Source organism: Benincasa hispida, chromosome 9 (genome assembly GCF_027475165.1).
Source record: "Benincasa hispida cultivar pf3 chromosome 9, pf3_genome.v1.1, whole genome shotgun sequence".
Lineage (NCBI taxonomy): Eukaryota > Viridiplantae > Streptophyta > Magnoliopsida > Cucurbitales > Cucurbitaceae > Benincasa > Benincasa hispida.
In genome coordinates, this window is record NC_143486.1 from 25,173,396 (window position 1) to 25,185,882 (window position 12,487).

A 12,487-nucleotide genomic window follows, 5' to 3' on the forward strand; every position below is an offset into this window, starting at 1 on the left:
TTCTATTGAGAGTTATTCACATCTATATTGTAAAATATGGTAAAAATGTGTATTCTTTAAAAGCCCTAGACTTTGCTCCTTTGAACAAATTTCAGCCTAAAATTGTGTGCAAATCAACCATCTGCCTTCTATTGTTTCCCTGTTCTTCTGAATAACTTTCGCTCACCCCTGTAACAAGTTATTATGTCATAATTTTATTCCACTTCGGCAACGCGTCGAGAATTCCTATTTTTACCAAGAAACAGTGCTTTCTTGGATAGAAATGAAAGAATGCAAAAGGGCCCACAAAAGGCTGGCCTACAAAAATGGAGGATCCAAATATCACCAAATAAGAGAGAGAGAAAAAAAAAGGCTCAATCCAAAAGAATAAGGCCTAACGAATACTTTCGAAGTCTTTAGGGACATGTCTCCAAAGAGAGCCATTAAATCGCTAGGAATCAAATCTCCTTCAAAGACCTCTTTAACACCAAAAGATTTTGTTGTTTCTCTTAATCATGATACTTGGTCGTGGCCGTTAGGACATTGTGAAAATCCCACGATTCGAATCAAATAAATTCTCTGTCTTACTTTACTAAATATAGTAAAGGAAAGTACAAAGTTTATCCACAGGGAGACGACAAGATTTCTAGACCACAAAGCTTGTCGGAAGTAACTCGGAGGGGGAAGGGGGGGGGGGGTTGTGATTGGTGATGCTAAATAAATGTAAATTGTACGAAATAAAATAATGTGGAGTAAATTAATGCATGGAGTGTGAGTTGAGTGAATTGAGTGTGAATTAATCAATTAAACAAACACCTAGCTTGGGTCGGTCTAGTTTTTCCCATTTCTTATAATTCTATCATAGACTTGATCATAGAATGAGCATGAGATCTTCCAATTAAAACTTAACCAACTCACTTAGAATCCTAAGTGATAGTCGGTAAGATCGAATTAATTTAAAGTTTAAGCAAGAATTCTCATCTAAACAATAAAATAACAAGCATAAGCTTAAGAGCATGCTAAGTTGAATAATCAATTTCCATCGTCTAATTGATCACTCAAGGTGAGATTCATCTAGATTAGAAAAAGAATGCTTATTAATTGGAACCCTAAATTAACATCACGACTTACTTAATCTTTGCTTCTATGTGATTAAGTAACTAACGATTACAAATTAGGGCTAATTGAAAGCAATCAATTAAACTAACACGACCAATTTGTTAGATATTCCCATGAAAGAAAGATTGAAGAATAATTGTAAGATGAATTCTCTTTTATATCAGAAAATCTCAGCAAAATACAAACCCAAGTCTCAAGAATCCTAAAGGAATGGACATAAACCAAAAGACCCAAGCTAAGTTCTTACCTCTTAGCCCTTAATCATCTTCAAAGTCAAGTTCTTCAAGTTCAATCTTCCCAAAAAATGGAATAAACTAACGTTTATAGTGAAGAGGTGGAGATTACAAGTGAAAAAAAATGGAAAAATGGCGTGTTAACACTTAAAATCGACCAAAATGATGATATAAAGCAACCCCACAGTGTAATGCTATGCAAGAGCGTTGCAATGCTGGGCGAGGAGTTGTCGTAGCGTTGCGGCACAACGTTGTGATGCTACCGCAACGTTTGCTTGTGCATGATGTTCCTTAAAATCCAAAACATCGCAATGTTGCATGCAACGTTGGGATGCTATCCTATTTTGCCTAAAAAGCATTACTTTTGTCTTCAAGCGTTGCACAACGCTTCTTTTGAGCGTTGCAATGCTACACCTAGGGGCAGAATGGTAATTTTCTTGATCTTCTTTCATCCTTAATGCATTTTAGCTCCAAACTCGGCCATTTTGACATCTTTTTGCACCGAACGCCTCACTCTACCTCTTATGCGTCCAAGACTTATAAAAACATCAATTAAACTCATTAAAATGAACTAACGATCTCGAATTAGGAAGAGAAAGATAACACATTTTTGGTGCTATCAAACACCCCCAACTTAATTCTTGATCATCCTCGAGCAAGGTAGAACATGCAATCACTCAAATATTAGCTTGCTAAGTTGCCTAGTTCCCTACTCAAGCCTTAATGGTCAAGCAAAGTTATGCACACAATCGAATGGATAATCGAAAAGCATTCAACCAATTTAAGGCAAATTTGAAGATTCTATTCAAATTTTATCATGCATGGATGAGTACAAGCCTATCAATTTCAAGCACAAGCAGACTCGAAAAACCTTTATGAAGCCTCAATTCATTTTCCCCTACTTTGGCTCAAAAGGTCAAGAATTAGATTTCCTAAACTCAAAGTGGTGATACCATGTAATTAGAGTAATCAAAATCGTTCAACACTCAATCCTTGCTTCTTTTTCTTTAGTTCTTTCTCCTTTTTTTTTTTTTTTCCTTTTTTTAAAGATAATGGAGAGGAAATTTTATCAAGAAAGACTACTTTTGTTTTGGCTTGCCCACACGGTTTACGTGAATGACATCCAACTATGGACCAACTTTCTTTAAAAAATTCCTAAGCTTACTAATTTCTCTAGAGTGCTTTAGCTCAGAGGGAAACTACGGGTGTCATAGATGCCCTAGGTTAATCATACCCTTTGAAAAAGAGGAGTAAACTTCTCCTTAAACTTTCTAACCATTATTTTTAGATAAGTGCCAACTTCAATCGATTGATTCTTAAAGTATGCATCATTTAATTGACTTTCTGAAATTATAATGTCTATCCTTAAGGCCTTTTGGAGTGACAACAATCTTATGGCCTGATAATTAGATTCAAGATGAGAAACAAGTGAGATAAATAGACAAAGAACTTAAAGATGCATGATAGAGATGAAGAAATTTTTTCAAAAATGTCTTAAAAATTGCAAATCATTTTCTTTCACCCTATCTCATGCACACAAAACTCAAAGGAGTGCATCATAGACCGATCATAGTAGGGAACACAACAAAGAAGCAAAAGATCAAAGCTTGGTTGCCTCAAGGAAGTGCAAATTTTTAGGTTCCGTTGCTCGACCATGGTGACTCGTTTTTTAGACATAAACCGGTGAGTCAACTGGTAGGCGGGATCAAAGCATTCTAGTGAATCTCCCTCACGGAAGACCTTCAAACGATGCCCATTCACCTTTAAAATTTTTCCTATCTCAAGATTCAAAATGTCCACTGCACCATAGGGATAGACGTGAGAAACACCAAGGGGTCCAATCCAGTTGGACCAAAGTTTTCCAGGCATAAATTTTAAATGAGAATTGTATAGAAGAACTTTCTGGCCTATCTGGGATTCTTTTGGTGCAATCATTTTGTCATGGAATTCCTTCTTCCTCTCTTTGTAAATCAAAGAATTCTCAAAGCACTCCAACATTAGCTCTTCAAGCTCCTGAAGGTGCATAAGTGTAGCCTCGTCTGTGCCTTGAGATCCCTATTGCATTTCTTTACTGCCCAGTATGCATGGTGCTGGATCTCCACAGGAAGGTGGCAGGCCTTTCAATAAATCATCCTATTCGGGGACATTCAGATAGAAATCCTAAAGGACATTCTATAAGCCTACAATGCATCATCGAGTCAAAGACTCCAATCCTTCCTCCCAGGGTTGACCACTTTCTTAAGAATGGTCTTCACCTCTCTGTTTGAGACTTCTATCTACCCATTCGTCTAGGGATGATATGGAGTAGCGATACGGTACTGCATGTCGTATTTCTTTAATAGGGAGGCGATGATTCTATTATAGAAATGAGTCCCCTGGTCATTGATGATAGCTTTGAAAAAGCCAAATTTTCTCGAGATGTTAGACTTTAGGAATCTTGCAACAGTTGTAGCATTGTCAGTAACAATGAGCTTTGCTTCCACCAATTTGGAAACATAGTCCACAACTAACAAAATATACTTAAATCCACACCTAGAAGGAAAGGGTCCCATGAAATCTACCTTCCATACATCAAATATTTCACAAAAAAGAATAGAGACCTAAGACATTTCATTTTCATGGGACAGACCACTAGATTTTTGATAATGCTCGCAAGTTTTACAAAAGATGTATGCATCTCTAAAGAGAGTATCCCAATACAATTTAGAATCCAAGACTTTTTTAGCAGTTTGCATATGACTAAAGTGCCCCCCACAAGCATGCTCGTGACAAAAAGCTAAGACAGAAAAGAATTCATCGTTTGGGACACAACTCCTATTCATTTGATCTGAGCAAAATTTCTACAGATAAGGATCTTCCCATTCATAGTATTTTGATTCACTTTTAATCTTATCAAGTTTACACTTTTTGAGATCAGAGGGAAGATCACTCGAGATCAAATAATTTACTAGATCTGCATACCATGGGGTCATGGGAAGACCATCTGCTGACATCAATGTATGGTCTAAGAAGTCTCCATTAGAATGATGACAACTCTCAGTTGTAGTCAGTCTGCTTAGATGATAGGCAACAACATTTTCAAATCCTTTTCTTGATGAAGTTGACATTCAACATGCAGAAGTAAAATGATCTAAGCACTCTAACTATATCAATTTTAGTTAATCAACATGCATGTTCATAGTTTTTCAGTATATTAGGGTTTCAAAAAGTTATCTTTGAAGAACTCTTTAATTGCTCTAAATGACCTCAAATTTCTTCTTGTAATCTTGAAGTAGACTACCACAAGATCTTCTCTACTAATTTCAGACCTTAGATTGAGTGGTGGAACTCAAATTGAGAGGGAATTTATGTGATTTTTAGTGTTAAAGTCAAGAGAAAAAAATTCCAGAAATTTTCTCTTTAAAATTTCAGATTGCATAGCTTGAAAATGAATTCAAAACCTCATATTATAGTTATTTAGCATGAAAATCAAACTTCACATGAAATTGCCACTTCATTTTTCATTCAAATAAGTGGCATGAGGTGTTTTTGATAATGGAAAATGTGGGATTTTCCCACTTTCCATTTAATCCAAATATTAATTCATGAAATTGAATTAATTTAAATATAAAAATTATTTCAAAACTAAATTTCAAAGTCAATTTAAATTAAATAAATTTTATATAAATTCAAAATTTAATCAACTAATTTCATAATTTTGAATTTCATAAATTCAAAATTTAATAAACTAATTTGGATAATTAATTAATCTAATTTAATCATTTAATTTAATATCAAATATTAAATTAATATGACACTTCATTAAAATATTTAAATCATATTTAAATATTATCATTCTCTAAAATTGTAATGTTTAATTCGATAATTAAATATCAATTATATCAAATATAATAATCCAAACTCTAAACCGAGTTTGAACATTTCAAATTCTCTCAACAGGCTATTCTAAGATTTAATTCTTTTATTAGCTAGTAAAGGGATCTAATGGACCTATAGATCATGAGCTCCAACGATTTGAGACTAATTGGCTAAACTCTTTAAACCAAATTAATCAATATTTGTTAACGACCGAGACATACCATTATAGCTCAATAGTTGAACTCTCCTCATTGTAGATATATTTTTGTCCATTTGATTTAACCATAATCAGTAAGTCAATCCTTCACAGATCGTTCGTATTGACAGCTAGGTTAAAATTACCATTTATCCCTATAATACATCTTGCTCATTAAGTCTCCACTGATCCTCTAATGAACAATTGGTTTATGATACTACTGAAAGAAATCGGAATCGAGATTTCCATGAGCAGTGAAACAAGATTTTTCCAAATTATAATCATGAATAAACAATGCATTTACAATCGACTTCAATACAAACAGTTATACACTTCATACAGAGAAATTACAACATGAATAAACTCAAATGAACAGAGATCAAACTCTACGCACATATGAGGATGTGTCTCCACGCTTCGTTGCGCGACCGCTCGAACAATCAGTGACGACGAATGCTCGATCTACACGACCCTAACACAGCAGCAACACAGCACGAACACTTCACACTCGTCCTCAACGATCTCCTCGATCACGAACTCCTCCGCAACAGCACGAACTCCTCCACAGCACCACGAACGGCCTCCAAAAAACCTCGACGGTGTCGAGTTGAGTCTGACACCACTAACAAGGCGACCTTAGTATTCTCGGTGTGAGAATTCAGAGGGTGGGCTCTGTTTGGACTTGGTGTGAGGCAGACGAAAGAGAAAACACCGATCATGTACACGACTGGGTAAGTGGGAGATGGCAGAGACCTATCGCATAGGTCGATGCCCAATCGTTTAGATAAAGCTAAGCGATCGTCTAGCAAAAACTATGCGATCGTTTAGCTCATTGTTTAGCTCGGTTTATCGCCTACAGACTCTACACGATCGTTTATCTTGGGCCAGCGATCGTTTAGCAAAACTATGTGATCGTTTAGTAAATACTGCACGATCATTTAGCTCTACTATCACGATTGTTCAGCTAGCCCAGCCGTCGTTTAGTAAATCCAAATTTACTTGATGATTTTGTGAGTTTCTTTACTCAAGAGAGAAAACTCAAAAAACCTTTTCAATCTTTTGTAAAACTTCTTTTTAAAATAGAAAACTATTTTCCTTTTAAATTCACGGTTACCATGATCTAATAACCACCCACTCATATGGTTATTTAAAAGAAAAAGAATTAATTTCCAATAATTAATATTATTATAAACATAAATGATAACCAACTTATCATACTATATTTATAACCTATAGTTTTAATATTTCATCTCATGAAACATATAAACCATAGTTTTTGTTCTATTTCATGGTACTTAATGTAAATCTCATTTACATTAATCCTCCACTTGATGTATCTCATACATCACACCGATTATATCATATATAATCGAATTTTCTTTTGTCAATTTGAACATTTCAAATCAACACCAAGAATTGATTCTCAACTTGAATCCATTGTATTACCAAGGGAACCTTATGGACCTGTAGCTCGAAACTCCAACGGTACGTGAATAACTGACTAAACTCTTTAGTCATGGGATCCACCATCCGTTAATTGCCAGGCACTCCACTAAAGACCGACAGTTGAACTCTCCTTACCACAGATATATTATGTGTCCGTCTTAACCAATCAATAGTGTGACAACCCTTCACAGATTGTTCGTAAGTACAGCTGGGTCAATAACCGTTATGCCCCTGTAGTTACATCTGTCTCCTTAAGTACCATTGATCCCTCTAATGAACATAAGTCATAGTCCTACTATGATTGAGTCTTCTCTTCCAAAGAGAAGCTGTGGCCACTATGTTCAAGCCCCAGAATCAGTTCTTAAGGGAGCAATCTCTCTACTTATCCCTGCTTCGGATAAAGAGTGAATTCCATCTTGTGAATTGAGTTCCCAGCTCCCAGATCGGACAAGTCACCAAAAAGATAGGCATGTTGAGTTGGCAATTTGGCCACTCTCACCTATACTAATCAAAGGACCTCCCTCAAAGGTAGGAGTTCCCAAAACACTCAGGATTGAGGTCGTGTTACCTATGGTCGTTTAGGTGAGATACAAGTCTCTAGTATCAACGACGTTATATACAGAGTCTAGTCATCTCGTGGTCCATGTCTTATACAAACTCTTTGTATAGGACACCCTCGTTCCACGTCTCCACACGAATGGTTAAGATCTACCATCTATAGTAGTTTATAATACTTGCAAACCTCTACAAAGCAGGCCGTATCCGTAGTGTCACTAAGATCAGGTATCCCACCTTAATCCTTATACTACAGATCTATTTAGGTTATCACTTAAGGCATGATCCACTTGTATATCACATATACACGCTTAATTTCACATAAATTAATCAAGGAGCTTTATTTATTGGATATGAGTAAATGCCAAAATTAAATAACACTTATTTTATTCATTGAACAATGTGCATCTTTACAAAACAACGAGACTCCTGGAGAATTAGGACACCAATCCCAAAAATCTCCCACTTGTCCTAATGACTCGAGAGGCTAATGTACAATACAATATAAAAATGTACAATATATAATAAACTAGGGCATACCCCAGTAACATCTCCCACTTGCCCTAGACAAGATGCCACGTGTCCCGTAGACCCAGACACTCCAGGTGACCCTCGAACACTTTAGCCGTGAGGGTTTTTGTAAAGGGATCAACAACGTTGTATGCTATAAGGATCAGATCCTTATGTCCATACACAAGCATGTAGACCCTCGTTCTTCGAAGATACTTGAGGATCATCTTGATTGTTGTCCAGTGATCAAATCCTGGATTGGACTGATACCGACTGGAAAATCCTTACTACATAGCAAATGTCGGGTCTGGTACACAACATCGCATACATCAAACTTCCTACAGCAGAAGCATAGGGAAAACGTCTCATCTCCTCAACTTCTTGAGGTGTCTTAGGATATTGATCCTTAGACAAAATGATTTCATGCCTGAAGGGTAGCAAACCCTTCTTGGAATCCTGAATTCTGTACTTGATCAACATTTGATCAATGTACGATGCCTGAGACAGGGCTAACCGTTTGTTCTTGCAATCCCGAATGATCTGGATCCTGAGAACATACTGTGCCTCACCCAAATCTTTCATTTGGAATTGGGCAGGTAGCCACTTCTTAATGTCAGTCAAATACCCTACATCATTCCCAATGAGTAGGATATCATCCACATACAGTACCAGGAAAGTTACTGAGCTGTTGATGATCTTTTTGTAAACACAAGACTCATCAATGTTCTAGTCAAAGCCAAACGACATGACAACAATGTCAAATCTGATGTGTCTAAAATCTAGATGCTTGTTTCAGCCCATAAATGGACATATTAAACTTGCAAAATCTTTGCTCTTGATCTGGAACTCCAAACCCCTCTAGTTGAGTCATATAGATGGTCTCCTCAAGATTACCATTAAGAAAGGCAGTCTTGACATCCATTTTCCATATCTCATAATCATAAAATGTGGCTATGGATAGGAGAATCCGGATAGACATCAGCATGACAATAGGTGAGAAAGTTTCCTCATAGTCAACTCCCTCAAACTGAGTATAACCATTTGCCACGAGTCTAGCCTTAAATGTTTGTACCTTCTATCTACACCTCTCTTTCGCTTATAGATCCACTTATACCCAATAGGTCTTACCCCATCAGGTGGATCAATAAGCTTCCAGACATTATTGAAGTACATAGACTCCATTTCCTGGTTCATGGTCGTAACCCATTCATCTTTGTCAACATCCTCCATTGCTTTCTTAAAAGACAATGGATCCTCGACCCCATCATTCGTAATGACGTTTGGGCTTCAGTCAACCCATGTAGCGATCCAGTGGGTTCATAACCCTCCCACTACGTCGAGGTAGTCTCAACTCTTGAGCTGGTTGATTAGACGTTTCAACCTCAATAACTTTTGTTGATCTGTCGGCCTGTTCAACAACTCTTGTTGAACCCTTAGCAGTCTCAGTCTCACTTGAGATCTCATGTAAAACGAGCTTACTTCGTGGCTTATGATCCCTCATGTGATCTTCTTCCAAGAAAATAGCATTTGTGGAAACAAACACTTTATTCTCACTCGGATCATAGAAGTATCCTCCTCTCGTTTCCTTGGGGTAACCTACAAAGAGGCAAACCTTCGAACGCGGTTCCAACTTCTTTGGGTTAGTCACTACCACATGTGCCAGACAACCCCAAATTTTAAAGTGGCATAAACTACCTTTACGACCTCTCCAAAACTCAAAAGATGTTTTAGAAACACTTTTTGAGGGAACATTGTTCAGGATATAACATGTATTTTGCACTGCATAACCCCAAAACGAGTCTGAAAGAAGAGCATAACTCATCATAGACCGAACCATGTCCAACAAGGCCCTGTTTCTCCTTTCTGATTGATAACTGGCAGAAATGCCAGTTATTATAAGCCTTTTATTTAGAATCATGAGGGTTAATAAGTAGAAAATGCAGTGATAATACTTAGAATTTGTGAAAAATTGAGTTTTGCGTCGATTAGCACCTAAATCCTCACTGACCTCAATATTATGCGTTACTCCATGCCAAAGTGTCTATTTTTGTAGCTATCGCAGAAATCAAACGCATGTGTTTGAAATAAGCAATTGTAGAAAAACGCATGCACTGAAGCCAGGTGATCACGAAGACAAATGCATGCGCTGAAAGTTGGATCGCATGCGTCCATCGCATGGAAGTTGCAGTGATCGAATGCGTCCATCGCATGGAAGTTGTGGTGATCGAATGCGTCCATCGTACGGAAGTTGCAGCGATCAAGCGAATGCGGTGATCAATTGGAAATTGCGGCATGGAGTGACAACCATAATAGAAGAATGATGGAAAGATGGGTAGAACACGTTGATACTTCATTTGAATCAATCTCGGACGCATACCTTGGGAGTATCAACAAGATAAGACGATGTGACATTGCCCATACCACGATAAAAGCAGCAGTGAGCCATAACGCAATCATGATAGCTGCTGGCATTTAGACTCTATAAATAGCCTTTTGGACCTTCATTTCAAGACATCTGAACTTCTGCCTCAAGACAGATGTTTGCGATCACAGATGAGAGCTTGAACAAGATTTTCAGTGAGAATTTTTCACCTCTACAAACCAGACCGAGTGACGACCATGGAACCACCGGCAGCCTTGTCGCAGAGTCCTTCATTTCTCTTCTAACCTCTGAATTGTATTACATTTTAGCTTAAGATATTAAGATATTTTGTGATTAATGCAAATCTTGATTCCTTCATTGTCGTCTTCTTCATCATCTTTATCTCTATCATTGTTTATATTCAGCGTTTATTTATCAAAGGCGATCACATACTTAATCGTGTAGCCTAGAGATAGAACGCATGTAGCAACCCACTGAGAGGTGTGCGTTGTGTAAGTATAGTGAGTTAATCCTCTTTGCTTGGTAAAAAGCTGTAGCAATGCTTGTCTATGGGATGTTGCAATGCTTGTCTATAAGTTAAATAGCCGCGTCTAACTGCCTAAGAAGGTAAGAGATGGAACGCACTAAAGCAAAGTATGTATTGTTCCTAGAGATAGGCACAATCTTATGCTCGACGCAACCATGCACTATAGAGATATAGTCATGCGGCTGACCACTGAGAGGTGTGCGATGCGTTAGTGTGATGATCTGGGATTACTCGGGCGATTTAAAATAATAAACATTACTATGCGTTAATGGTTGTTGTGTATCTACCTATTCTAATCGCAAGTCTTCTATTGCTAAATCTGTTTAGTTAGAAGTAGGAGTAGTTTGTAAATCCATTAAACTTCTTCTTTTTATTTTTATTCATTGCCTTAAACGCATTGCTTCACAAGCATTATTGAGTGACAAGTCCCTGTGTTTGACCTCGGATTACCCGAGAAACTTGCGTTCACGTTATATTTGGCGCGAGCGTAAGAAAACTTGTGATAGGAACGCATGGTCATTGCATACTAGATTAACACATTTTCATTCTGATGCATGACCTCAGACGCACGGGCGTAAATGCATAGCTTAAGCCATGTCTAACGCATGACTGTATGTACAACCCCATCCATCCCCTAATATTTTTTCCTAACCCAAACACTGATACACCATTCTGCTGATGTGTACCTGGGGCCGAGAGTTGGGACGCAATTCCAAGTTCAATCATATTGTTCTGGAATTGGAGGTCCATATACTCTCCACCACGATCAGATCGTAGTGTTTTTATCTTCTTACTTAACAAGTTTTCAACTTCAGTCTTATACTCCTTGAACTTGTCAAGGGCTTCAGACTTACTTGCATTAGAAAGAGATACCCAAACCTTCAATAATCATCTATAAAAGAGATTAAAAATTCATACCCACCTCGAACTCTAACATTCAACGGACCACAGAGGTCTGAATGTACAAGCTCCAAGGTTTCCTTGGCTCTGTAACCTTTACCAGTTAAAGGGCATTTGATGATCTTGCCTTCGAGACATGATTCACATACCGGCAAAGAGTTTTCTTCTAAACTCTTTAGAAGTTCACTTTGCACCAACTTCTTAATCCTATTGAGGTTGATGTGACCTAACCTAAGATGCCAAAGATGGATGTTTTCCTTTAGAGAAACCTTTGGTCTTTTAGCTGTTGTTGTCGATACTGAACATTTTAGTGTTAAACAAGGCTTTTATGACTAACGACCTTAGTATATATAAGTTATTTTCTATTGAATCATAACTAATCTCCATTCCATGCTTGAAAATAAATACTTTATTCTCAGAAAAGGAGACGGTATAGCCTTGTTCAATGAGACAAGAAACCAAGATTAAGTTCCTCTTAATATGAGGAACTATAAAAACATTATCCAGTAATAGATAACGTTTCTTGTCAACAAATAACTTCAGCCTGCCTACAGCAATAGTTGAAACCACCTCACCAGTACCAACTCGAAGAGTCATCTTTCCCTGTGGCAACGTTTGCCAGGAACTGAATCCTTGGTAAGAGGAACTGACATGATTGGTAGCACCTGAATCAAGGATCTAGGCAGAATCATCATTCTCTACCAGACATGTCTCCAAGACCAATAAATCATATTTATTGTCATGTCTCCTCTTTTGGAGAGTAGTAGGATGAAGGTCGTTTG